Source organism: Bos indicus x Bos taurus, unplaced genomic scaffold, assembly GCF_003369695.1.
Source record: "Bos indicus x Bos taurus breed Angus x Brahman F1 hybrid unplaced genomic scaffold, Bos_hybrid_MaternalHap_v2.0 SuperScaffold_100184, whole genome shotgun sequence".
Lineage (NCBI taxonomy): Eukaryota > Metazoa > Chordata > Mammalia > Artiodactyla > Bovidae > Bos > Bos indicus x Bos taurus.
In genome coordinates, this window is record NW_020867073.1 from 40,400 (window position 1) to 67,713 (window position 27,314).

Below are 27,314 nucleotides of genomic sequence, written 5' to 3' on the forward strand. Positions count from 1 at the left end.
CAGGAATATGCGTTGTTAACCAGCATCACCGTTGATACTGTTGCTGCACACTCAATGCAGTGGGCAGGGCCAGGATTGTCCTCTGGGTCTCATGTGGAATGGAGAGAAGGGCTTCCCCCACCCCCACAGAGCCCAACACCCCCACCCGCTGTTCACAGCCTTGTGACTAGAAACGGTCCCCAAAACAAGAATCAGACAAACCAGAGAAGCCCAATGATAGTCCTTGAGATGAAGGAACTAAGCAGCTGGTTGAGAAGGCACCAAGGGGAAAGGTTGCTCTTCTTGTCTGCCACTCTACTCCTTTCTTCCTGGACGCCTTAGGGGTTCGTCATGGAGATTTGAAATAAAGTGCACAAAAGTCATATGTGTTGAATCAAGATTTTGCATTTAACCATCTCTCAAAAAGGAAGAGAGCTTCACCTGCACATGTTTCTTTCAAAAACGTCAACTGCTTTTCAATTCTGGGGTTTCTCTCTTGCCTTGTTCAAGTAGCCTTAAGAGTAAAAATCGACGAAAACTACATAAAGATTCAAAGATACCAACAAAGGACACCTTCTGTTTCTGAAATCATCTTTCCATTTAGTAGAACACGAGCTCTATTCTTTGTATTTGGCCTAGGGAGTTAGCAATGTCCTTGTTCAGATGGCAAGGCATCCGCCCGCAGGAGATTGGGGTTTGGTCCCTGGGTCGGGAAGATCCCCCCCCGCCCTGCCCCGGAGAAGGAAATGGCAACCCACTCCAGTATTCTCGCCTGGGAAATGCCACGGACAGAGGAGCCTGATGGGCCGCAGTCCATGGGTCGTATCAAAGTTGGGCTCAACCCAGCAACTAGGAACAGAAGTATTTCCAAAGACCACACTCAAGTGTGTGTGTGTGTGTGTGTGTGTGTGTCTGTGTATCTCCTCTCGCCGTCTTGGAGTCTGTCTCGGAATCTTCATGTATTTCTGCCTCTGTATCTTCTGACAGCCGGCCGCCGGCCCGTTCGTCTGGCCCCGGCCTCTGCCAGGTGCTCTGGCTCTGGCTGAGGAGCTTGTGCAGGCCAGCTGTCTCCCTTGGCATGGGTGCGTGCGAGTGTCTGTGTGTCTGTCTGTGTGCCTGCCTGTGGCTCATCTGCTCTCTCAGGAAGGTCGAGTGCTTGGCGGGCGGCGTGGGGGCAAAGGGGGGCCTCGGTAGTGCGAAGGGGCGGGGCTGACGCGCTCCAGTGGACTGCGCCTCCATGGCTCCAGGTGTGTTTCAGCACCAGGCAGGTGCCCAGCAAGATGGGCGCTCAAGATTCATTGTGCCTAGTCCCGAAGGAGGTTTAGAGTCCAGCGGGCCGCGGGAGTCAGGTCACGGCAGGTCCCGAAGATCGACACCTCTAGGGCGGTGTGGCCCTGATCAGAGAAACGGATTGGGGGCAGGCGCTGCTCAGCGAACGCAGCCGGGCTTGGAGTGGCTGGGGGTGGGAATGGGCCAAGACCTCCGCACCCCTCAGCCTACCCCCCAGGCCCCACGCGCAAACACGCCCACCCTCCCCGTCACTGGGATGTCCTGGAAGCCCTTCGGGCCCCCGGGCCTGGCCTGGCGATTCCTGGTCTGGTTTTGGCGGTGTTTGGTGGCGGGCTGGCGTCAGCAGGCTGGTGTCCTTTCGCAGGCCGTGCACCTCAAGTACAGCACGCCCCCCAAGGAGAGGTGCGGCCTGTTGGCCTGACCTGCAGATCAGAGTGAAAGGGTGGCGACGAGCAAGGCTCTTAGGGCGCCCCACAGCAACCGCCTCTGTCTGGCTGTCGCAGTTTCCGCGGGGTGGCATGTGTTTTCCTCTTTATAACCCGTGCTTGCTGCTCTTCCAGTTTAACTTAGAAGCAGCCCTTATTTTCTGCATTTCTAGTTGTCACCGTTCACTGGGGCTTTCCATGTGGTGCTTGGGATAAAGATCCTGCCTGCCCGTGCTTCAGATAACAAGCGATGTGGGTTCGATCCGTGGGTCGAGAAGATGCCCTGGAGGAGGGCGTGGCCACCCACTCCAGTATTCTCGCCTGGAGAATCCCATGGACAGAGGAGCTAGTGGGCTACAGTCCCTGGGGTCGCAGAGTCAGACACGACTGAAGCAGGTTAGCACACACTCAGGTTTTAGTTCAGCCACTCAGGTGTGTCCGACTCTTTGCCACTCCGTGGACTGCAGCACTCCAGGCTTTCCTGTCCTTCAGTATCTCCTGGAATTTGCTCCAACTCATGTCCATTGAATCATCATGCCACAGAACCATCTCATTCCGGTGGCATCCACCAGAGAGGTGGCTGGGGTTTGGCAAAGTGCCTGGTCTTGCTGCGTGGGTGTGAACCTGCCCTCACCACTCCCTGACCGTGTGACCGTCACCGTGTCCTCCTCTGTAAATTTGGAGGGGGCAACACCTGCTTGGGAAGGGGCACACACAGCATCTTGTATATAATCAATGCACCATCCATCGCAGCATTGTATATATTAATAACAGGGATCACATTTAATAACCTGCTCCTTTTTCTCTCTTGTCACTTAACTGTGCTCCAGATCACATCTGCTTTACTTACCCCCGTAAATCCCACACCCAGCACAAACAAGACTCAACAAATTTGTGGCTGAAGAGGCAGGAACATACCCTGTCTTCAAGGAGATGAAGCCAAGCGAGATGAGGGCCTAATGATAACCCTGTGTGATGAGGGGACCTCAGGAGGACCTGCATGGCTGTGGGGTGGGGTAGGGGCATGGGCAGATGAGCTCCTGGATGGGGAGGTGGCAGGAAGGAGGGCGGGCTGTTCCTTGTGGGGTGTCCACAGATTATACTTCACCCCTCACTGATGAGCACTTAGGCAGTTTCCAAACACATGTCACTGTTAGGAGGAAACAATCATTGCCTAGCTCCTACTCAATTGATTTCGTACAATATGTTTCTAGCATTGGAGTACAATCATCTGCTTTATTCATTCCATGCTCCGTCCATCCACCCATCCAGCCAGCCATCTGTTCATCCAACCATCCACTCACTAATCAATCCATCCGTCCACTCATTAACTCATCTGATCATCTCAGACCCATTGAGAAGACAGACGCCTCTTGCACTCCTGCTCCTAGGAGGACCCCCAGCGTGAGTGACTGGAGCCTTGTGGGGACAACAGGGGAGACACAGAAGGGAGATGCCTGCAGGCCCTCCTCCCTCTGAAAGGTGAAGCACCCACCTGGTCCTAATGCCTCCTTGTTGGGGTCTTCAGGCCGGCCCTTTTCCTTCTTGCGAAACAAGAGGCTGATGGAGGACTTAATTGATGCCCTTTTTCTTTGGGGCTTTGTGCAGCGAGTCCTGCCTGCTCGTGCCGCTGCTGGGGTTGTTCCCGGGGCTGTCCTGAGAGCCTGTCGAGCTTTAGGGAGAGAAAAGGACCTTTAACTGGCACCCTTGTACAAACACACACCCCTCCACAAGATCTACTGATAGAAATGGGCACCCAGCAACACCCGCACCTCAACCTCGAAGCAGACAGTGGAGTCTCCTTCACCAAACACACTCCACACAAGCAATGCAGGCTCCGAGACACAGAGAACCACCCCAGGAAGTTGAGATTCTCTGCCTCGAGCTCTCCCCCGAGGAGGGCTGGACTCCAGGCCAGCTGGTGCAGAGGGCACTCCGACCCTCCATCAGGGTCGCTGCTCAGCAGGTGAAAACGCTCAAGCAGAAGGCAAGCTCCCCTGCTCTGGGCAGTTCCCCCCACCTCCTGCAGGGTGACTGTCCCCGGCCATGGCAGGAGAGCGACGGTCACCGTGCAGGTCTGCTGGCCAAGTGACCACATGTGTCCTCCATCGAGTGCTGCCTGGCTCAGGACGGGAGCTTAGGTGGTGGTCTCAATGAGGACAGTGTCAGTCACAGGAGGGGACAGAGTCTCCTGAGAGGAGACCCCTGAGGAAAAGGGAGGGACCCTCAAGAGCGAACCTGAGAGGTACAGGGCCATCACTGTCAGGAACATGCCCCGGGCCGGGCAGACCTCTACCAAGATCAGGAAGAAAGCTCCCACAGGAGTCAATCTGTAGAGAAGGACGTTTTCTAAAATCACTGAGGTCACTGAGCTCTTCTTCCCCAGCACCTGAAGTTCACCACTAAACACAGGCACTAAACCCAAGGGTATTCCTTTAAAATCATCCTTGCAACTCCTTCAAGACAAGAGGCGCAGAGCTCCTGAAACTGATGACGGGCACACAGGCCGCTTACTTGTGGGCGTCCCTGAGGTCCTCATGGGTGGCTGTGTGCAGCGCCCCCGTGTGCAGGCGGCCCAGCCGAAGGGACAGCGGTAAGGCGGGGGTCGAGGTTTCACATTTGATGGTGGTCTTGTCATCTCCTACCTCTTCCCGTATAGCTGGCAGCTGAGGGAGTGAGGTAAGTGTCCAATTGGCTAACAATAGACTGTTTTGAAAATGGCAATCACATAGGCGTTACATTATAACCAGAAACTTATTTGAAAATCTATTAGCTATGCTTTCCCCCAAGTACAAAAAAACCCCCTTGTTCTAGCTTAATGCCATCTTAAAGGACTGTCTTGTTCAAGAGAAGCAGGGCTATGGGGCAGCGAGAGCATCCGATTGAGTGCAGAGACCATGGATGGGAGCCTTCCTGCAGCTGGGCTCTGCCCTCTCTGGAATCCAGCGACCAGATGGCCCTGCCGGGCAGGACAGCAGAGCGACGCCAGCACCGTGGACCCTGCATGGCATGAACTGCCCTGATGAAAGGACTGTGCTCATTGCCAGATGCTGCTCAGAAGCACCACAGCTAGAGTATGAAACCTCTCAGCAAAGCCGTCCAGACCTTTCTGTTTGAAGGAGAAAAAGACACAGCTTGTGCCACCACCCAAGATCATTTGTAATGATGATGCAGGTTACTGGAACCCATGACAACAAGAGAAACACAGAAAAGGTACCTAACCCCTCCACACGAACACCATGTGCCTGGATCGTATTTCTCGGTAACATACAGACTCGGGGCTACTCACTGAAGTACTTACACGCAGTTCGAGTGTCATTCGCTCACAGTGGTTTCCGTAAAGCACCCCCTGGTCTTCACTAAGAGATGATCTTGTATCACCCTAGTGGGGTGGGAGGTTCAAAAGGGAGGAGATATATGGGTACCTATGGCTGATTCATGTTGAGGTTGGATAGAAAAGAAAATTCTGTAAAGCAATTATCTTTCAACTAAAAAATAAACAAATTAAAAAAAAAAAAAAAAGAGAGATGATCTCTCCTGGACTCCCAGCGTTTCTGCTGGTCCTGGGTGTGAGGACAGGAAAGACAGTGGTGGCAACAGTGTGGGGAACAGATTAACCCCTCAGGGTCCAGACAGGTCTCACTGACACATCTGGGTGTGTGGTTAAGCCAGGGGAGGTTTTAGGAGACATGCATGGCATGTATTTTTATAAACAATGAGTGTGTTGTTTTAACCAACTAACCTGTGCCTTTTTAGTGGGATTCTGTAAAGAATACTGATCCCGTGCAGTCCCACGGGAGCTTGGTGACAACAAAGTGACAGTGCAAAATACAGCTGAGCTCGTTTAACAGCAGCTGGATAAACTGGGCACCCTCTCCTGAGCTCTAACAAGAACCCTCAGACAACAGAAGGCTACAAAGGCTAGAAATTATCCACATGGAACTGAACAGGGATCGATCTCAAATTCAAGTTAAAATAAGCATTTATAAAAATCAGAAAACAGCAACGAACAGAGCAGGGAAGTGACACACCTGGGTTGACTATGGACTCAGTGGAGACAAACACCTGCCTCAAAGTCAGGGACTGTGGCCAGCCCCTTCGCCTGGGCCTTCTCCTGAGGAAGGCCTCTGGGTCCACAGCCTGGCTGCCCTACCCAGGATGGGAGCCACACCACTGGTGCCCACATGGCCAGGATGGGCAGCACCGTGTCCACTTAACAGGAGGGCAAAGCAGGCCACAGAGCAGGCGAGTGGCACACCCAGGTCACCAACCCCAGGGGGACAGCGCTGGTCTGCTGTGCCCAGGAGAAGGGCTCCTGGGCACTGAGCTGCCTGAACTGGAGCACAGCCACCCCAGTCCTGCGGGAAGGCCCAGGAGTACTCGGTCAGTGGGCTGGGAGCAGGAGAGGGACAAGGAAGGCCAGCCCTTGGGGCACTGGACTCCAACAACAGGGGCTCATCCAAGTGACCCGAGGGGAGAGGCAGCGAGCTCCCTCCTGATGCTCCCTCCATCAGGGATGCCGTGATGGACACGAGAGCCTCTGGAGGAAAGGTGGCTGGACAGCACCATGGTTAAGTGTCCAGGCTCTGATCAGACCAGTCCGCACCGTGCTGCTGGGTGTGAGAGCCTGGGCAGGGTGCCCGGCCTCGCTAAGCCTCAGTGTCTATGTCTGCTGAATGGGGATAGCAGCAATCTGGATCTCACCTGGGGCTGAGATGACAGACTCGGAAAGCACGTGCCTGGCACACAGAGTCTCCTGCACACTGCTACCCACCATCATTAAATTGGCTTCCCGCAAATCTAACATCTATGGCTCTGATTCAGTCATTTCTTACATGAAAACACCAAGCGGAAATTCCATGGTGGTCCAGAGGTTAAGACTTTGCACTTTCACTGCCGGGACACTGGTCTGATCCCTGCTTGGGGAACTAAGATCCCATAAGCTGTGTAGCATGGCCAAAAACATAAGTAAAGAACATTTTAAAAATAAGAAATAATACTATGTCTATTATAAACATGCATGAGATGATCAGAAGGCAAACAAGTGGGAGAAAGGCACACTGTTACAACTGTCCCAACGAATGACCTATTTCCAACAGAACCATCACCACATTTTAAGTGGTGGGTGAGTTTCATTACTTACATTAAAACGTCAATTATTCACCAGGACATAATCACACAGTGTTCATTAATGTTAAACGATAAGGACTCTTTAATACTTCACAGAGAAACAAAGGCGTGCTACATTACTAAATAGTTTACCTTTCGACACTGCTTCCTTAAATCACTAGGCTGATAGATGCATGCAAAGAAATGAAGAGAAACCAGATTCATTGCGACTCTGAAGCTAAAATTTCAAGAATCCGTAGAGGCAAATACAATAAAGCAAAAATGATGGCAAACATGTAAGTGACATGAAGATTTACAGAACATATGACTGGAAGCAGAACATTTTTTTTGACCACAGAAGATAAATAAGCTATTCAAGATTTACTAGAGAAACACTATAAATTATTACTCAAGAAGATACCATTCTATTACAACATCATGATTTATTAAAGCACAGCATTCTGTACAACAAAGGGCCTTAACAGGTGTCTATTCTCAGCCAAATTTCTCTATAAGTTAGTTTCTCTTAATCAAAAACATGTTATACTTTAAATTAGTAATTTAACTGATGAGGAAGTTACCATAATATCTATTTTAACATTGAACAAATCTAACCAGCTCTTGGACATTAATGTAAAATCCTGACATAGAATTTGATTTAAAACTTCTCAGAATAAATTCATTAAAGCAAGTTCCCTGTGATAATATGTAAGAATGAAAGCTAGCATAATAGCAGGTGCAGTCTTTACATTTTATTAACTATAGAAGATACTTTCTTAACGAGTCTAATAGAGACATTAACTGTGCAAAAGCTGATGAGATTTACAGTCTTAAATACAAGCACCAACACAGAAAGGATATTGTGTCAGTTCAGTTCAGTTCAGTCGCTCAGTCGTGTCCGACTCTTTGTGATCCCATGAATCGCAGCACGCCAGGCCCCCCTGTCCATCACCAACACTTGGAGTTCAACCAAACTCATGTCCATCGAGTCGGTGAAGCCATCCAGCTATCTCATCCTCTGTCGTCCCCTTCTCCTCCTGCCCCCAATCCCTCCGAGCATCAGAGTCTTTTCCAGTGAGTCAACTCTTCACTTGAGGTGGCCAAAGTACTGGAGTTTCAGCTTTAGCATCAGTCCTTCCAATGAACACCCAGGACTGATCTCCTTTAGAATGGACTGGTTGCATCTCCCTGCAGTCCAAGGGACTCACTCTCAAGAGTCTTCTCCAACACCACAGCTCAAAAGCATCAATTCTTCAGCGCTCGGCTTTCTTCACATCCCAACTTTCATATCCAAACATGACCACTGGAAAAACCATAGCCTTGACTAGATGGACCTTTGTTGGCAAAGTAATGTCTCTGCTTTTTAATATCCTATCTAGGTTGGTCATTAACTTTCCTTCCAAGGAGTAAGCGTCTTTTTAATTTCATGGCTGCAATCACCATCTGCCGTGATTTTGGAGCCCGCAAAAATAACGCCTGACACTGTTTCCCCATCTATTTCCCATAAAGTGATGGGACCAGATGCCATGATCTTAGTTTTCTGAATGGTGAGCTTTAAGCCAACTGTTTCACTCTCCTTTTTCACTTTCATCAAGAGGCTTTCTAGTTCCTCTTCACTTTCTGCCATAAGGGTGGTGTCATCTGCATATCTAAAAGTCCATTAATTCTACACTTAAGAGGATCATTTCTTTATGTAAGCACAATCTCATTTATTAATTACACATGATATGTAGTTTAGGATCCATCTACATTATGCTTATACCTGCGTGTTGCTGCTGCTAAGTCCCTTCAGTCCTGTCCAACTCTGTGTGACCCCATGGACTGCAGCCTACCAGGCTCCTCCATCCATGGGATTTTCCAGGCAAGAGTACTGGAGTGGGTTGCCATTGCCTTCTCCTGTAAATGCATAGTGATACACCAATTCAAATTACTGCTATGGGGGAAAAACACCATTTAACGAGACAGGAAGACAAAGCACAAACCCGACTAAGGGGACTCACGCTGTGGACCACAGCACTGCTATGACCAGAGGAAGTGGGGGGACGGGGGAGGGGAGATGGATGAGTAAACTACAGCCTCGGGGGCTGGGGGGGGGATCTGGATTGAGGACGACTAAGCAGACAACAGGATGAGACAGGAAATCAAAACCAATGATGAAAGCAGACACACTGTCAGAGAACTCCAACAGCAAGGAAAACATACAGAACTGTTCTTTTCATAAATATTCGGAAAGAAATCAAGCATGAAACCACAGAGAAATCGTCAAAGAATTTTAAATATCAACTAATTAGCCAATGATGCAAATTATAAAAACAGTGTCAAAAGACCACAAAATGGACTAGTTACCACTTCACAGGCCTCTAAAATGATTCACGGTTAATTTAATTATAAGCTGACTAACAATGCAGCTAACATGAAATGGGTGGTAACAGAAAAAAGAGATAATACAAGTCCAGTTACAAAGCAGAGTGTTGTACACGTGATTTCATGGGGTAAACAGCAATGCACTCACAACACCTAAGCTAAACACCCAAGAAAGCTGGAACATGTGCTTTAGAGCCGCACACTTTGTCACCAAAAGCCCTAGGTCGTCATCCCAGTTTTAGACTTGGAAAAGTGAGGCAGCCTGACATCTTCCCTGGGGCCCTGGGGCACTGGGCTTTTAACCTGGTTTCACACGCAGAGCTGGCCGGAGTGCGTGGCCAGGTCCATCAGCAAGCAGACCAGTGTAGATTCTTGGTTTTGTTCCCACCGCATGCCCTGTACCCTGTAGCCAGGCATTCCCAATGGAAAATGTGCTGCACGACTTTCCCACGCCATGACAGCTGCCTATAGTTACTTTCACAAAGCTGTCTGCTCCCTGAGAACAGAAACTTCCCTGCAGCTGCTGTGCCCAGCACAGGCCAGGCCCAACGTTACAGAGGCAGGCTCTGGCTGAGTTCATGATGACATGCTAAGTTGGTGGTCCAAATATCAAGACTAATTTGTCACTGTGCCATTGTGGAATGATTAAAGACTAGGCGGTTTAAAAACTTTTAGACCTCTGAGCGTAGCAAATGTACCTGATTTTCTTCTGGGTATAAAGAGAAAAATCAAAAAACAAACAAAAAACAGCGTGCTGGGGGAGGGATGCGGCAGGGAGGAGGCAGACACATACCAGAGTCATGATGCCCAGCTGGTCTCCCTCCTGTGCCGGGCTGTGCCGCCTCGTTCTGGGCTTGGGCAGGGGTGGGCAGGAGCCAGCATGCGAGGAGGTGGGAAGCAGGTTGAGGGAGCTCACTGATTTAAAACGACAGAGGCTGCCTAAGCTCCCCCTGCCCTCCCTGCTCTCAGTCTCCTCGGCCCGCTGCTCCGTGTTCTCCTTCTCTTCTTCGATCAACCTAAAATAGAATAAAATGCATCACCTGCCTTTGTCAGCAGAGGAACCTGTCTGGACAATAAATTTGGGCTGGCATTCTGTGTCATGATTAGCAAATTCCAGAAACAGTTGCTCAATGAACATCTCAGCCAAAAGGTTCTACGTTTCCTCTTTTGAATATTCTCAAACTTAGAATAACTTAGCGTTGAGTCTTACTGGCCCCTGATCATTCACGCTTGATTTCACTTATTTACTCTAACCTTCTGCAGGGACCCTGGTGGCAGCTCTCTTCCTCTGAGGAGATACCTCAAGTTGACAACCCTTACTTCCCCTGCTCTCAGGGCAGAGATGCATGTCAGTGCCTCAAGTCTTTTCCACTGGGAATCAGGAACTCTGTATAATCAAAACAGCAATTCACGAACAAGCTGCAGTTTCTAAACACAAGTCTCCAGACCAGATGAAGTGCTGAGTTGATCTTTTTTTTTTTTTTTAAGGTTGTGTATATACAAACGCATCACTTGATGAAGTTCTCCACCAGCTTTGTGTGAGTTTCTGGGTTCATGTCAATGTGCTGCATTAACCTAGAATTCACAGTTTCTGCTCTTCTCCCCTAATGTGTGGTGGATGTTTTTATATAGCAGTTTAAATACACGATTATGCAAATAAAATGATTTTCAAATTAAAATACAAGATTCTTACAGACAGTAAACTCTCCAGCTTCACTTCTACTCATACATCTTGAAAGTTTTTCACTGTTGATTACAAGTTGATGGACAGAATTTACCATTTACATCAAGTCAACTTGTCGCATAAGGAAAAATCACTTTTACCTGACAACTTGCTGTAAAAATAAAAATATTAATATATAACCATTCCATACTTCCTGCAGGGATGCAGAAAGATCATCTTTCTGAGCTCGTCTCTGCTCAAACACGGCCCACAAAGCTGTCTGTCTTGGCGTCAAATGGGCAGGCGACACCACCTGCGTTTGCTGGTTGTCCCATTCACCCCCTGCCTTTCCCCGGGATCCCCGCACTCGGCCGACAGGAAAGGGCACCTCAGCCTGGGCTGACGTGGCGAGAACAGTCTGAGCAGCAGCTCTGCCTGGTCCTGTGCAGGGTCACCAGCCTGCGGCCACTCTGATCGTGGACTCGGGACACGGGCATAGCTGTGCAGGTGTGGCACCAGGCAGGCCTCGGGTCCCCCAGCCACCGGGCCGCACCCAGACCCAAGGCCCCCTGCTCACCACGAGGGAGGCCTTTGGATTCTATCCCGTTTTGAAAATTGTTATAACTGCCAAGATGGTGTCTAAAGAAAACATCTTAAATATACTGATGAGATGTGAAAAACTCAAACACATGTCCTTGGACCACTGTCTTACAACAAGCCAATCTTCACACTGCATTAAGTTAAAAAGGAAAATGCAGATCTGAGTGGGAATTTGCCAACCCCAAAACTCCAGCTTTCACCAGCTGGCTTTTCACCAGAACGTGGGGGGCTCCGAGGGACACAGGAGGGTGCAAGGGCCATAGGGGACACCGCCTCGGCACCTCACCCACCTTGGGGCTCAGAGCCGACGGGGAACACCCCACAACGCCCCGCCACAGAGTGCTGACACCACACCGTGGATAGAACGCCCTGGCTGACCGAGCTCTATAAGCAAGGGCAATCTAAAAACTGAAAATTCTTGAAGCAGACCTGAGGTCAGGTTTCTTGCTATGGAACACTCAGATGTCCCTAGAAGACAGCTCCTCAGAGAAACCGAGTTTCTGGGGAGCCGAGTTCGCAATCACCCACTGAATCTCTTCATTGATGGTGTCCAGCTTCTCCTGAAGCATCACAGTCAGAGTCTTGGCATTGGCCTGCCCGCTGGGCGACAGCTGAGTGGCCGAGCTGAAGAGGGTGACCCTGTCGCCCTCGTCGTCAGACACGCCCTCGTCACTCTCAAATGCCTGGGCCACGTCGGCCAACATGCTCGCTTGCTCCGCGTGCTCCCAGTTCTGCTCCTTCAGGGTCTGCATCTGGGCACGAGAGGACCACGTCTCGTCAGCAACATTCAGGGCAGCTCAAGTCTATCAGGAACTGAACCCAATTTTACATGGAAACCCTGACTGTGGATAAATGGGCCATGTTCATGAGACACTGCCATCTCTTAATCGAGCAGGACTGAAGAAATGGGCAGGGGGAGAATCCAGTTCCTAGATGGCCTGGTGACACCCAGGACGGCAGGCATTCTATGAGGTTATTCAAAAGGGTGGGCTGATGGAGTCAGAGACAGAAACTGAAAATTACAAAAATACATCCATGCCTCCATCAGCCAGGCTGGAGGAAAATAAGAAAAAAGAACCCTTCAGCTCGGCAGCCACTGGGTCCCTATCAGCGGTCACCTCTGGTACCAGTTCACCAGAGAGTGCCATCCTCGCAGGCTTCCAGCCCTCCATTTCCCAGGCTGGTCTGAACACCCACAGACAGGAGCGAGCAGGGTCAGCCAGGAGACAGGAGGGCCAGCCCCCCTGCGGCTCTCCTCTCTGGGCACAGGCCCTCGGGCTGTTCTGGGGGATGGCCCCTCGCACCACAAGTGTGGCTCTGTCATCAGAGACACACGGGAGAGGGCCCACGGGGCCCCGTCCCGCCCTCCGGCTCTCACACCTCACACCCTTCTCTCTGAAAACGTCCCCCCTGCCACACTGTCACCCAGGTCCTGCCTTCTTTCCCAAACATGACCTCAAAGGAACTGAGGGGCAGCCTCGAGGTGCTGGCTTGCTGGCTCCCTGTCCCCTGTGGCCAGTGCCCTCGCCTCCTGTCTTCATCACAACCCCACCCCAGGCCTGGGCTACCCCCTTCGCTGGCTCCAGGACCACCTGCCATCATTCCTGCTCCACTCTAGCAAACCAGCTGCCTATGGGTTCACCCCCATCAGCCCGGTCAGCACATCCTCTCCCTTCTCTCGCCTTCCAATAGCACAAGGGGAACCAGCAGAGTCCTCCTCCAGGGCTCCCTGCAGCACCCACTGTGGGTCTCTGAAAGCTCCCTGGGAGCAGCCTCTATGGTCCCCTCCCGCCCGGCTCCTAGCTCTCTGCCAGCAGGCGGTGGGTGTGCCCCAACCTGCAGGGCAGCTCCCCGGGGGTTTGAAGAACCCATGTTACCAAGCCCCCTCCCCTCTTTGCCCTCCCCCACACCCGCCCCAGCATGTCTCTCCCTGGGATCCAGGCCCTGCCCTCCCTGCAGTTATTCCTGTCGCTTGCACCCCTTCTCAACCTTGGAATGCAGGGTTCCCCACAGCTCTACCCTTGCACCCCATCTCTCTCCACGGGCACCCACCTGGTGACTTTACCGTGCTCGTGGCTTTCAATGCCATCTGTATGCCCACGACCCCAAGTCCACCCTGAGCTGAGTGAGTCCTCTCCCGGATGCAGGCCGGAACACTCAGCTGCTCTCCTCACAAGTCCCTGGGACACCCCATGGGCTTGTCCACCTCAACAGGGCCAAGGCCCAGCTCTTAGCTCCCCGTCCCGGCAGCCCTCCTCACCTCAGGAAACAGGCTCTGGCCTCAAGCTGCTGAGGCCTGAGCCCGGGCTCCTCCCTGATGTGGCCCGCTCTCTCCCTTGTCCCCACTGGTTGACACGACCCTTTTTCTATCTCCAAGTGGCTACTTCTCTTCTTGCCTCGGGGCTCTGGTTCAAGGTCACCCTCCTGGTGTCACCTTGCTGGCCACCCTGTTCACACACAATCGTCCCCTCCTCCTTGGACAACTCGGGCACTCTGGTCTCCTTTCCCTGCTCATTACTGTTCGACAGGCTGTGCGGGTTTAAAAAGGGGTCCACAAATTCTTCCCTCCTCCTCCCTTCAAGCGGCAGAAGGGGCAACTCCTGCTCAGCCCCTAAGCGAGGCAGGACTGTGCAGCTCACTCTTGCAAACAGAAGTGAAGGTGTGCGGCCTCGGGATCAGGGTGCAAAAGGCCCCGGGCTAAACCCCACGCTCTCACTCTTAGAGGGTGTTCCTAGGAGAGTCAGGCCATATGGGAAAGCCACACGGCAGGGACCTGGGCCTGTCCCCAGCAGCCAAGTGAATCTGAAAGCCTGCCATCCAGCCCTGGGGGGCCTTCCTGTGTCTGTGCCCTCAGGAGGCCCTGAACCAGGCCCGCCTGCTACAATGCACAGGCACTGTGGACCGTGAGCTGCTCCCTAGGAAGTCATTAAGCTTTGCAATGATTCGTTACGTAGCAGTGGATAAAGGACACACACGGTTTTTAATTCACTGCTGGAGTCCTACTTCTGACCATGTCTGGCCCAAACTAACTGCTCACTGAATATGGAAGCTCAAAACACAGACATGTATGAACAAACACATGGCATGAATGAGGTGAAAAGATAAAGGCACTTAAACTCCCAATGAGAATTCTTCTCACTATAAGCTGATGGATATGTGTATCCATTTACTCGTAGGATGATTTCAAAACTGTGGTAATTAGTACCATGCTGGAGCTCACAGTAGGCCACAAGTTATCCAAATTGGTTATTTTAAGAAAAAAAAAAAAGCATGCCTTAAAAGTAAACTCTTAGCCAGAAAAAGGAAAATGGGAAGACATAAAGCGACCTATCAGCGCTTTGTTCCAAACCCACCTCAGGACCACAGTGTGAGGGGGCAGGTGCCTCACAAGGTGCCCACCAGGGACGGGAAGAGGGCCGCGGGGTCCTTGCCTCTGACAGCTCATCGTGCAGCGCTGCCAGCTGGCCTTTCTGGGGGCATTGTAGCACTGCCCGATCTCCTGAGTAGTCTGCTGACCAGTCTGCCACAGGGAACCTGAGGTCCAGAGCACTGCCCAAGTGGGGTCAGCTGAAACACACGGCAAAGAGCAGCGCTGTTAGAAGAAAAGAGAGCTCACTCTGTCAGTCGAGCCAGAGCCTGTCCATTTGGAAGATTGGCAATTTCACAGCAAAAGGGCCCCCGGGAGGGCACTGCCCTCTGGCTCCAACAGCAACAGGCCACCCGCTGCTCCACAGACACTCAGGGCTCATCCCCAGCAGCTGGAAAACTCCCATATGTGGGGAAGGCAGTGCTGACGCGAGGGTGTGGAGCTGACTAGGACAGGATCGGCTGTCTGAGGCTGGGGCATCCAGGGTCCCTCTGGAGCCCACTCTCAGGTCCCAGGGCGGGGCCTGCACCTGCTCTGCTTTCCCCTTGGCACCCCACCTCCCCTTCGGCCCACGCCTGCTCTGACCTCCCTCTCCCACGGGAAGTCTGTGGATCACAATCACCAGTCTGCCTGGAACACTGTCTGCACTGCTCTCATTGTTTTTAAAGGTGTCTCAAACAACCCGCAGCAGAAAGGGCTCGGACCCACACCTCGGAGCTGAGCACCACTGGTGTCTCCCATTAAAACAAAGGCGAGCGTGTCACTGGACTCTGGGCTGAACAAGGCCCAGCACAGATGCTCAGGCCCTGAGCACTAAGGCCTGGGCCTGCAGGTGCCAGGAGCTCACTCAGCAGGGGCCTGCTGAGAGGCAGGGTGGCCCCGCCTTGACTGTGAGCCACCTGCACTGCAGGACCGCCCGGGCTGTGCTCAGTCTTGTCCCTGGGAAGAGGGTGGTGCCTTCACGTGCAGGAGTCCCTAAACCTGGGAGACAGGACCTTCCTCCGAGGACAAGACACCCCATACATCTGCAGAGTGGCCAGGGCCGACCACCAGCTCAGCCTGCTCGGGGTCACCCGCTGCTCTGCGCGACGGTTTTGCAAGGAATACTGTGTTGCATAGGAGATGGAAGTCTGGAATCTCCCGGAGCCACACCTGTCTTCCCTCCTGTCTCCTCTCCCTCCTGACAGAACTGCTCCCTTCTCTGCCCCACTTGCACCCAAGGGCCTGGGGCCAGAACACACTTGGGAACTGGGTAGGGGGTACGACACAGTCCCACTGTGGACTGCGGACCCTCGAGGGTCCTCTGAGGGCCACAGAGGCCTCCGGGTTGGGTCGCCACCCAACCATCACCTCCCAGTCCCCTCGCGGGATGCAGCCTCCATCTCTTTCCCCCTCATCACCCGAAGCTCTATCCCCCCCGGAGAAGGTCTCAGAGACAAGGTGACCAATTCCTCTGGGAGGCCCACTAAATATGCTGTGCCTGCCCTGCCTGTGAGCCAGGTTTTCAGTCCCCACTCCCTTTCTCCTGAGCCAGCATAGTGCTCCCCACCCAGCCCACAGTGCCCGCAAGCCCCACTCCGAAGCCCCACCTGTGCTGCTACGTCACTGCCGTGACCCCTCGAGAGCTGCCTCCTGGAGACACCCCTCCCTCGCACCAGCCGCTGTGGCCCACTGTCTTCAGAGCACAGCGGGCCCTCCTGCCCCGCGGCTGCTTCCTCTTCTTGTCTCTCACACTCACTGACACACAGGGGACTGGTGACCAGGCCCCAGGTTTCTCCATCTGAGCCCCCCAACCATGCCAGGCCTCGGGTCCTGGCACCAGGGCCCTCCTCATTACCCAAAAACCCCCAAGAGCAGGAGGCCATGTCCACCTCCTCTTTCTCCACTGTCTACACAGTCTGCCTCACACTCACCTTGTCCATCCCGGGAGCAGGGGTTCCCCACTTCTGACAGCACCAGCCTCTCACCTTGGGGGAGCTCTACCAGCAAGTCCAGCCATGTCCCCTATCCATATTGCAGGGCACGTGCTCTCCTTGAACTCCACCCACTGTGGTTTCGGACTCCACCTGCCAGTTTCTGGCTCTGCCTTTGTCTCAAATGATATCCCCTTACTCTAGAAGAAGGCTGGGTTGGGGCCCTGGACTGTGAGGATCCCCTAAGTACACAAACACAGAAATATGCGTATGGGCTCCAAACTGTCTCCTAAGTCAGGCTTCAAGCAGTAGTCGATTTCCTACAGATGAATGAATGTCACCAGTTAAGCACTTAATGACCTTTGCTAAAGTTTGTCTCTCACTTGTGACCATTTTTCCGTGAAGAAGCCAAAGAAACATTTAAATACTTAATAAGAATTACCACCCCTCGAACAATGAGGAAGAAAAAATCAGGATGCTCAGTAATCTGCTCGCCTCATTCACAAGCCAGGTGATTCCTCCCACCACAGTCAACGGCAAGTCATGTCTCAGTCTCCATTCATGTAAAAAAGACTACAGGTCATTAACCTTCTGCGACTCTTCCGAAACATCAGTGTCACAGTCTGTCAGGCCCCTCAAATGAATACACCCAAATATCAACTGGTCGCCCCCACACTTCCAAATCTCTGCCTGTGGTTTTGAGTGTTGTCAATACTGTGACTACCACTCCATGGTACCAAGTTTGACCCTAAGGAACGATGCTTGTCTCTTCCCTCTTGCTGGTCACGAAGCTACAGGCTCCTTGAGGTGCGACCATGAGCAACACCCAGTCATACTGTCCACACACCAGACAGGCCCTTGTCACACTCGACAGCGCTGAGGGGAGCTGCCCGGGGGAGCAGCCTACCCATAGTGGAAGGGAGCCCCTCGCACTCTCATCTGGTCCAGTTCAGCTCTCAGGGTTTCCAGGTTTAGAATCAGCTGGTCCTACGAAACAGCAAATGACACAGCCTGCACCGCTTGCTTTCCTGATGTAAAATGACTTGCACCAAAATGTGCAGAACAGGTTATGTGAGTAGGTATCCACTCCGAACATTTTAATTCTGAGAAAATGTTCTCTAGGAGTCCCTAGAAAATATAAACACTCAGAACAATATTCACCCATAAACCACAATGAGGAGGAAGTTCCATCTCAGGCGCAGAAAAGGTTTCTCTGGAGGAAACATGGCAAGCCATTAACAACGATGAAGTCTGTAGAGAGAAGCTCGACTTCAGGCGGGGGTTCGGGTCAGGGGGACACAACTCACTCTATTGCCCTCACTCCTCTCGTTGCTTTAAACGGTCTCCATGGAGCTCACCTGCATTCCTGGGCATTCCTCACATTCATTCCTCTACAGCCCACTTCACTTCCTTATGGGGTAAAACAAGTCAAACGGGCCAAGTTTCCGAGTCACTCGACTCAACCTGGAAGCTCTGTGCTGTCGGCCATGGCAGTCACTCGCCTCGTGCAGCCCCTGAGCACGTGAGACAGGCTGGTGCAACACTAGATGTGGAAACCACACAGAAGATTTCAAGACTCACAGTGAAAGAAGGATGTCAAGGAGCCCATTGGGTTTTAGGAAATTTTTGATTGTGTAGGTGGCTCGTATTATCTTTCTGACGCACAGCACAGTCCACGTGAAGGGCTCACGCTTTGTCTCAGCTTTCAGGTGATCCCAGAAAGGACTACTCAGAATTCTGAACCACACATAACAGCCACACACTCTAAATTCAACTATAATGCAAACACATTCAGTGTTCAAAACCAGAAATGCTATACGTGTTACAGCAGTGGATTAGCATAAGGAAAATGTAACTTGACTTCTGCTAAGCATCTGCTCAAACTCATGTCCATTGAGTTGGTGATGCCATCCAACCATCTCATCCTCTGTCATCCACTCTCTTCCTGCCTTCAATCTTTCCCAGCATCAGGGTCTTTTCCAATATGAAAATTCATATTAAAAAACTGGAAATAATTACCTCAAGCATTTTTTAAACGTAATAACAAAGTTGGCAAGGCTGTGTTTTATAAAATGAGCATCAATTCAATTTCAAGGTTTAAAAAGCTGTTTTAGAATCTACTGTATAAAGAAATGGAGAGAAGAATGATCTAGTTGAGATTGGCTTTGTGTTAAAAATTGCTGAGATTAATTGATGGGTCATGGGTATTTATTATACTACTCCATCCACTTTTGTGCATGTTTGAAATTTTCCATTGTAATACATTTAAAAACAGTTTATTTTCTGTTAGAACAGAGTCTTCTCCAGCAACACAATTCGAAAGCATCAGTTCTTCAGGGCTCAGCCTTCTTTATGGTCCAATTCTCACACCCATCCGTGACTACTGGAAAAACCATAGCTTTGACTATATGCATCTTTGTCAGCAAAGTGATGTCTCTACTTTTCAATATGCTGTCTATGTTTGTCATAGCTTTCCAAGGAGCAAGCAGTTTTTAATCTCATGGCTGCAGTCACCGTCTGCAGTGATTTTTGAGCCCAAGGAAACAAAACCTGTCACAGCTTCCACAATAAGGCATCGGCATTCAAAGATTTTTAAAGCAAAACAAAAGTTGACTTTGAATTGGCTTAGTCATAAACAGCATCCTGATCTCAACAGCCTCTGAACAGCAGTTCTGAAAGTAAGGAAGAGCACCCCTGATCGGGAGCCACTGAGCTCTCTGCCTAAGCCGGGAAGGCGCCTCACCACAGGTCTCACAATGGGAGTCAGAACCACTGCCCCCTGGGAGCCCGTCTTTGAGGCTCTGCAGTCCAGGCCCAAGAACACAGGCATAGTGGGGACAGTACTAACATGTGAGGCTGGACCTGGGATCCCCACTCCATTTCCTGAATGGTCTGTATCGCCGTGTGGCCAACCTTTCCAGGAAACCTCTCTCAGGACTCGGTGATGTGAGCCTCCACCATCACCCTTTCCTGACGCACCTTCTGTCGCAGCGCAACTACGGTTCTCGTCCTGCCTAGGAGCAGCCATCCTACACATACACCGTGTCTGGACCAGCAGTTTGGCATGTGGGACTCCAGCGCCACGTCCGAGGCAAGCAGGCTCCACACCTGGGCACCATGCCTTCAGTTTCATGGGCCCTGGGCTGGCACCCTCAGGTTTGTCTGAGGGGCAGTTGGGAGGTCCACCTGTATCCCAAGCAGCTCCCAGACTGGCTGGTCAGAGCAACAAGCAGCCTCTTTGAACGTGGGGACGCCCTGGCTCCTGCCCACCGCCTATGGGCAACCACCTCTGGCCCTGCTCCCGAGGAGGTGGGTGCCCGGATCAGCAGATGGGGCCACACATGCACACACTCGGTGGCAGAGAAGGGAGCGGCGGAGAAAGGCAGCTCTGGCCCCTGCCCAAGCCGTGTCTCCTGCCCAGACGCCGCCTCCCCGTCAGCACAGGCACCCGCTGCAGCTCCTTGTTCTCCTCCAGTTGGGCCTCCATCTGGCACAGCCTATTCTCCATGCTGCCATGACTCTCTCCCGCCTGTCCGCCAAGAACAGCATCAGCTCCGCTCTCAACGACCCTGTCCTGACGGCACGCGGGCTGTGACCGCAGGGGCGGCAAGCAGACCATGCTCTGTGTGGACCACCGGCCCCAGGTTCGTGGGGGGCATGCCCGCATGCCTGCTCACGCAGCCTGTGCAGTTTTGTGTGTGACGCGTGGCTCACGGAGGGTGCTGGTGACCGGCTCGTGAGAGAAGACGTGCTCCCCTCTGCCCTGGGCGCCGCAACCGCCGCCACTGCGCCCCCTCCTCGGACTGCATGTGGCAAGCCAGCGCAGGCAGCAGGACGCGCGAGGCACACATTCTACCTTCCTAAGCTGGGAAGGAAGTTTGAACCGTTTAGCCTCCTTAGTGGCAGAGCTTCTGGAAGACAAAAGGTCGGACTACGAGGCCAACCGGGGAAGGACAGCAGAGATGCCAGCGGGGAGGAGAAACCAAGCCTGGAGAAGATCACAGGCAGAAGGGCGCCCCCTGGCGGTTGTTAGTGACCCTGCTCTGGGAGGGTCTGCGAGCACCCGACACCGCCCACCACCCACCAACGGATGGACGGCCCCTCAGCTGCTCACTGAGCTCCGGGCAACGCTCCCAACAGCCACGCCAGCACAACCCCGCCTGACTCTTCATCACCAGCCAGTGCCCACCGGCAGTGCGGGGCAACACTTTCCCACCAGAAGGACAAGGTGGCTGACTGGCTGGCTGGCTGGCAGTGGGGACGATTCCCGTAGCAGCACCACATCCCTGGAATGTTTTTCATAAATCATGACCCCCACAGACACGACCGCCAGAAACATCATGATTCCACATTTCTTCGGGCCTGAAGATCTGAGGGTGAGCAAACATCACTCGACTTGTCTGACTGTATCACTGTCACACATCCCTTCAAGGAGCGGAACCTCAGAAAACTCGAGAAGATGGCCAGGCAAGCTGCCTCAGCAGAGCCCACACAGCATGCTCCCATCGCTCTGAGAGAACGGGCTCCACAGATGTCACCAGACTCGTCTGAGGGAATCAGAAGGAAATTTCAGCATTCAACAGGCAGGTGGAGGCGGGGATGAACTGGGAGACTGGGGTTGACATATATACAGTACTGATACTACACATAAAGTCAATGAGTAAGGACCTAGTGTACAGCACAGGGAAGTCTACTCAGTGCTCTGTGGTGAAGTAAATGGGCAGGAAATCTAAAAGAGAGGCAGATAGATAGACAGATAGATAGATAGATGATTGATTCACTTTGCTGTACAGCAGAAATTGACATAGCAGTGTAAAGCCACTATACACCAATTAATGAATGAATGGATGAATGAATTTTTACAAAAGGAGCACAATGGGCCCCCTAGAACTTGTGGAAAGGAGGAGTCCACACCCAGGGTGCGGCACAGCGCCAGGGCTGCCCTCATGTCGGTCCACTGCCAACGGACTGCCTGGACCAGGCCTCTTCTACCCCAGAGACCTCAACGCAGAGGTGGGGAGGCAGCCAGTTGTGGTCTCTCCAGTGCTCTGCTCTTACTCACGCAGCCATCCCAAGGCTGAGATCACCGGGAGAAGAAGGGACCCACAGTCCACCTCAGGCAGACAGGACCGCCGTCACTCACTTCGCGGATGTCCCACTGCAGTTTCGTGTTCATGTCCTTGGACTTGAGGAGGTTCTTCCTGGCCGTGTCCAGGTCTTCCTCCAGATCTGTAACGTGGAAAGAGAGGGCTGCCAGGCACTCCTTCAACTGGCTCTCCTCCTGTGACTGCTTTTCTATGACTTCCTGAGTGCGATCTCCTTAGTCAGGTCTTACTCGTGGCTTAGAGAGCCGTAGGAGGGTCTCTAAGGGGGAAAGGAAGCCTTAGCCTTGTTTTGACAGGGAAGGAACACAGCACTTCCAGGCAATCGGTGAGGTCAAAACAAGGCACTAAGTGTACAAATCCAGGATGGATGGGTGGCTGGTACCTTCTCGTCCAGGGCCTTGTGGTGCTCAAACAGCAATTTCAGTGCCCTGAGCACCTCCACCTCACTGGTCATGCTAGCTGGGGACTGTGCCTGCCACTTGCCCACTGTAATCCAGAGGGATGGAACGTACCGGGAAACCAGTAACCCCAGGTGTTCCAACAGCAGCTGCAGGGCAGGGCCAAAGGGGCACTTTCAACCTCATGCTTGACTTCAGGGCCGATAACTCCTTTCAGCCTCACGCTACAGCTGGAAACATGCTAAGGCACGTTGGAATCCTGCCAGTTCAGTCTAAAGTTAAGAGTGGACTTCCCCAGGGGCCCAGTAGTTAAGACTCCACCCTTCTGCAGGGGTCATGGGTTTTAATCCCTGATTGGGGAACTAAGATCCCACACAAAGTGTAGCGTGGACAAAAATGTAAGTTGAGAACTCCCCTCTCAAAGGTACTAAAATTACATTAGCTCTCATCATAAATTTGGAGTAAGGTATGAGAACCCCGAACTGATCCACCCTGGTCTGCTCAGTGGGAAGATGTGAAAAATGACTTGAAAATCAGACAGAGTTTAAAGACAGCAATACGGAGGCTAGCGGTGACCCACGTGGGGCAAATGTCAACACATGAGAATCCCCCTACTGACCCTGGTGTTGCTTCTTTCTGCTTTCAGTTCAGCAATTTCCTCTTCTCTTTTAAGAAGCTGCTCCCTGCATATTTTGAGTTCTACACTAGGAGTTGGAAACTCCTAGAAAACAGTTAAAGGGGAAACTAAATGCAAATATAAATTAAAAAGAGAGAGAGACTGTGAAGACTGACCCTGTCAAGTCTCTCCAGGCTTCACACAAAGGATCTCCTTGCCCTTCCAGAGAAGAGGGGGTCCACTGACCCCAAGACCACATAGACCACCACAACTCAGACTGGCCTTTGGCCTCCACCTCGACCTGGCAGGCACGTGGCAGGGGAGAACCCAGAATCCAAGCCTGCCTTCTCAAGTCCCAGGGACGTCTGAGAAGCTTTCCAAAACATAAACCTAACAACAAAGTGGATAAAGAGATTCTTAAATGACACACAGACCAATGACCTAGAGCCACTGGGGAGAGTGAAGAATAAAGGGAAGGTCTACAAGGCCACCAAGATTTGGAGTGTTCCTCTGGGACAAAGGTGGATGGCACCCCAAGGCCATCTGTTAGCCTGACTCCACTGAAGCCACCCAGTCATTCAGTCAACTGGTTAAAATGTTAAATTTATGTTATATGTATTTTACCACAATTTACATGCATGCAGGGCCGTCCACGTGGTGAACTTGCTCAAGCTGAACCACACGGAGTCTTTTGTTCTTCTATTTTTCTTTGCAGAAATAGAAAGATCCTGGACTACATATCCCCTACTACATACTGAGTGTCCAGCACCCAGAACAGTGCCCAGCACTTGTAAGAGGCATGTAGTAGACATGTGAAGCTATGAGGGTGTATGTCATACACGTAAGCAGTAGGTACCCGTCATTAAAATACTGGACACATTGGTCCGTGGTTTGTAAGATGGGAGACATTAACGGGCTTAGCCTTTCTGCTTCAAGGACTGACTCTCTAGCTCGATCCTCATGCCCCAGAGACTCTTCCAGCCAGTGTATTCTTTCCTTGGAAGAAGGGAGACGTTAAGGGGCTTAGCCTTTCTGCTTCAAGGACTGACTTGATAGCTCAGTCCACATGCCCCCGTGACTCCTCCAGCCAGTGTTTCCCTTCTTGTGGGGCCCCCGCCCATCCTCTATGCAGCACCTGCACAACCTCTTACAAGGTAAACTGCTGGGGTCGATCCTGCCCACTAAGGCCAAAATGCCCTGGCCAGCAGGGCCCACAACTATGCTAACAAAATGAAACACAACCCCAACGCTTCACTGGGTGAGGGCCAATCCGACGGGCGTAGTCCCTGGCTGCTCTCACCTTGTTGAAGTCTTTTAATGGACTGGAACCTGGTGGTCTAGAGTCGATGATGAGAAGGTAAAGGAGAGAAAAAGGCTGATATTCCTTGATTTATGCAGAAAGCCAATAAAGCCCCCGACATGGGACTTGCTCTGTTCACGGAGGCCTCAGGTGCCCTCTCGATGGAGTGAAGATGGAGAGCACCTTCTCGAGAGGGTCTTAGAAGCCCGGGTAGGAAAGTGAACTCAGAGAGCCTCTGCGCTCCAAGAGATCACCCTGAAAGAGAGAGAGAGAGAGAGAGAGAGAGAGAGAGAGAGAAATACATGGGGACCAGAGCTCTGATGGAGCAAAGGTGTTTTAATCAACATGGTGTGGAAATATATACTGTCTTACAAGGTAGTTATTCTCAGCAAAGATAAAGATTAAAATTCCAGACTTACAAAACATAGGTGATCCATATTAAAGGGAAAGAGAGTTGTATACGATCACTTTTACCGTATGGTTCACAGGAAGGAAGAGGGTACTTATCACTGTATAGAAAAACTAATGAAGGAAATGCCTGGATTCTTCAGCCCGTGGGAGAGGCTTGCCTCTCCTCTTCAGGAATTAATAAGGAGCAGAGAATTCCTGACAGATCCAAAACAGCACACAGGAAGCCTCTTGTTAAATGCTTCCTGACAATTCCCTCTATTTTATTATATTTGTAAAAAAAAGGTCTTGACCAAATGAATTTGGTTAGTATTAACCAACCTTATAGAAAGGTGATGGTAAACAACAAATAAAATTATCAAGACAATCACCAAAGCTACAGTTCCAGACCCGATACTGTGGGTAATACTTTGAAACCATCCTCATGGGTCTAGCCCAGGTAATTTGTTCAGCTAAAGTTTCCAAATTAGGGGAAGAGGGCAGATTTTTAGAAAAAAGTTTTAAAGATTTTCTTTTATAGTAGTTGTACATTCAGAGAGGCATTATCACATATATTTATTAAATGAAATTTGATTTGTTCCCAGTTGTAGGCACTGTGATTGACGTGAACAGGAATAACACAAAAAGCTTAAAGAAATAGAGGTGTTAATACAAGTATATAGTTTGCAATTAATACAAGTTACAGAATGTAAAAGTCTTATTAAATTGTAAATTTTCTATGGCTATAACAAAAGGAAGTGGGACACAGGCCTGTATAAAATATGACTGACTGTAGCGAAAGAAATAGTTATTGTGACGACTGGTCCCTATGAAATGTCCGGTCCAAGTTCCAAGTTGTTCTGTGCTCTGATGCTTGCAGCAAGTTTCCAAATGGCCCATTGTTCAGGCCCACTCTGTTTATGGAGGACGATCTTAGGAGGAGGTGGGGCTAATCCATGGTCAAGTCACTCAAGAAGTCGTTTGTCATAGTAATGTTCCATCATAGTGTCAGTGACCTTCCATATCACACACAGTGTTGTTAATATCATCTGAGCAGTCAGATAACCACATACCATGGGGTCCCCAAGCAACAATTGTATGATTAGCCACAAACATTGATTTTCTTGATTGGTTTGACATTTGTCCCAAGGAATGGGAGTATAAGTAAAGTTTTTATAAGTAAACCCTTTGCATAAAGTTCTTTGTTCTTTCCCTAACTCTTTCCCGAAAGTTTCAGTAGTATAAACATGGTTTACAGACAACGAAAGGGCAGTAAATAATCCAAGCAGTGTCTGAAAGTCTTCTTTTGGAGGTAGGATGAAAGCCCAAATTTGTCAGCCCAAATTTGTCGGCTGACGTTTATGCACAATTTTGCTGGGCCCGTGCACAAGGGAAGGACTTCATAGCCTAAAGAAATATTAATTAGTTTTCTTTCCTGCCCAGGGTATGAAGGCCCTTTCATGTACTAGGGAGAAAGCATATGTATAGAGTCATTAGTTGAAATGATTGGTCCTCTCTCCGTCCATTCGACCACCTGCAATAGAGGGGGGTTGGGTGTTAGTCTGAGCTTGAGCAGGGGGAGGTACAGGCCAAAAGACTGAGCATTGCCGGGAGAATGTACTCAGGACTCGGAGGCAACCCCTGTTGAGAGACCAAATTTTCAGCTTGATTAGTAGGGCTTTTATTTGTCTCCAAGTGAGGAGATCATCGGGGTGATGCCGTCGAAGGCGGTGCTTTCTGGAGATCTTTGGAGCAGACACGGCCCGTATTGGAATTTCTTCTTCCTGGGGTTCTTATTTCATCTCCATTTTGAATGCCGGGGGCCCCCTTGGGTTGAATCTTAAGAAGAGGTTAAAAAATTTAAAACAAATAAAGCTGTAGTAACAATAGTTATAGGTTTAGAAAATATGTTAGAAGCTAGTAAAGTCTGCTTTAGATAAGGAAGACAGTAGTGTACCTGTGTATTCCCCTTTTTAATTTTTTTTATTTGTAACTTTAGTGTGTGATGTGTTTATTTTGACTATGTCTTGTGTCTGTGGATTATAAGGAATACCTGTAATATGTATTTATTGATAGGTATTACAATTTTATGAGGATCGGAGCCAATTAGAGTTTTAGTCCTAATTCTTCCATTGATAACGATTAGAGCAATTAAATCAAGGTTGGGTGTAAGTGACTTTATTTCCATAAAACGGATATAGATCCATTTTACTGGGTCTTCTTGTTGGGCAATAAGTCCTGTGGGAGAATGAGAGGGGAGTATAAACAATTCTAGAGGTAAATCTATTTTGATGCGAGTAAGAAATTGTTTTTGTAATTTATTTTGCACCAAACAGAGTTCTTCTCGTGCCTCTTGAGAAAGTGAACAAGGGCTATTTAAATCAGGATCTCCTTTTAAAGTACTAAATAGACTATTCAGTTGATAATTAGCAATGCCTAAAGAAGGTCTAATCCAATTAATATCCCCTAAGAGCTTTTGAAAATCATTTACGGTTGATAATTTATCAGCACGGATCTGAGTTAGTTGGGGAGTAATGCGTTGCCTATTAACAACGAACCCCAAGTAATAGTATGGTGTAGAGGTTTGAATTTTTTCAGGGGCAATGATTCATCTAGAGTTTTTAAAGCATAGTTGAGCTATATCAAACATGTGTTCAGTGTTTAAGATAGATGGAGCCGAAAACAATATATCATCCATATACTGAATAACAAGAAAGTTAGGAAATTGCTTTCTCACAGGCTCAAGGGTTTTGGCTACGTAGTACTGACACATGGTGGGAGAATTCATCATCTCTTGT

At 50.5% G+C, this 27,314-nt stretch overlaps 1 pseudogene; it reads right to left on the minus strand.

Moving 5' to 3' along the window:
- Window positions 1-1,283: 1,283 nt before the first annotated feature.
- Window positions 1,284-27,289, minus strand: LOC113888464 (annotated as a pseudogene).
- Between the last annotated feature and the right edge of the window lie 25 nt (window positions 27,290-27,314).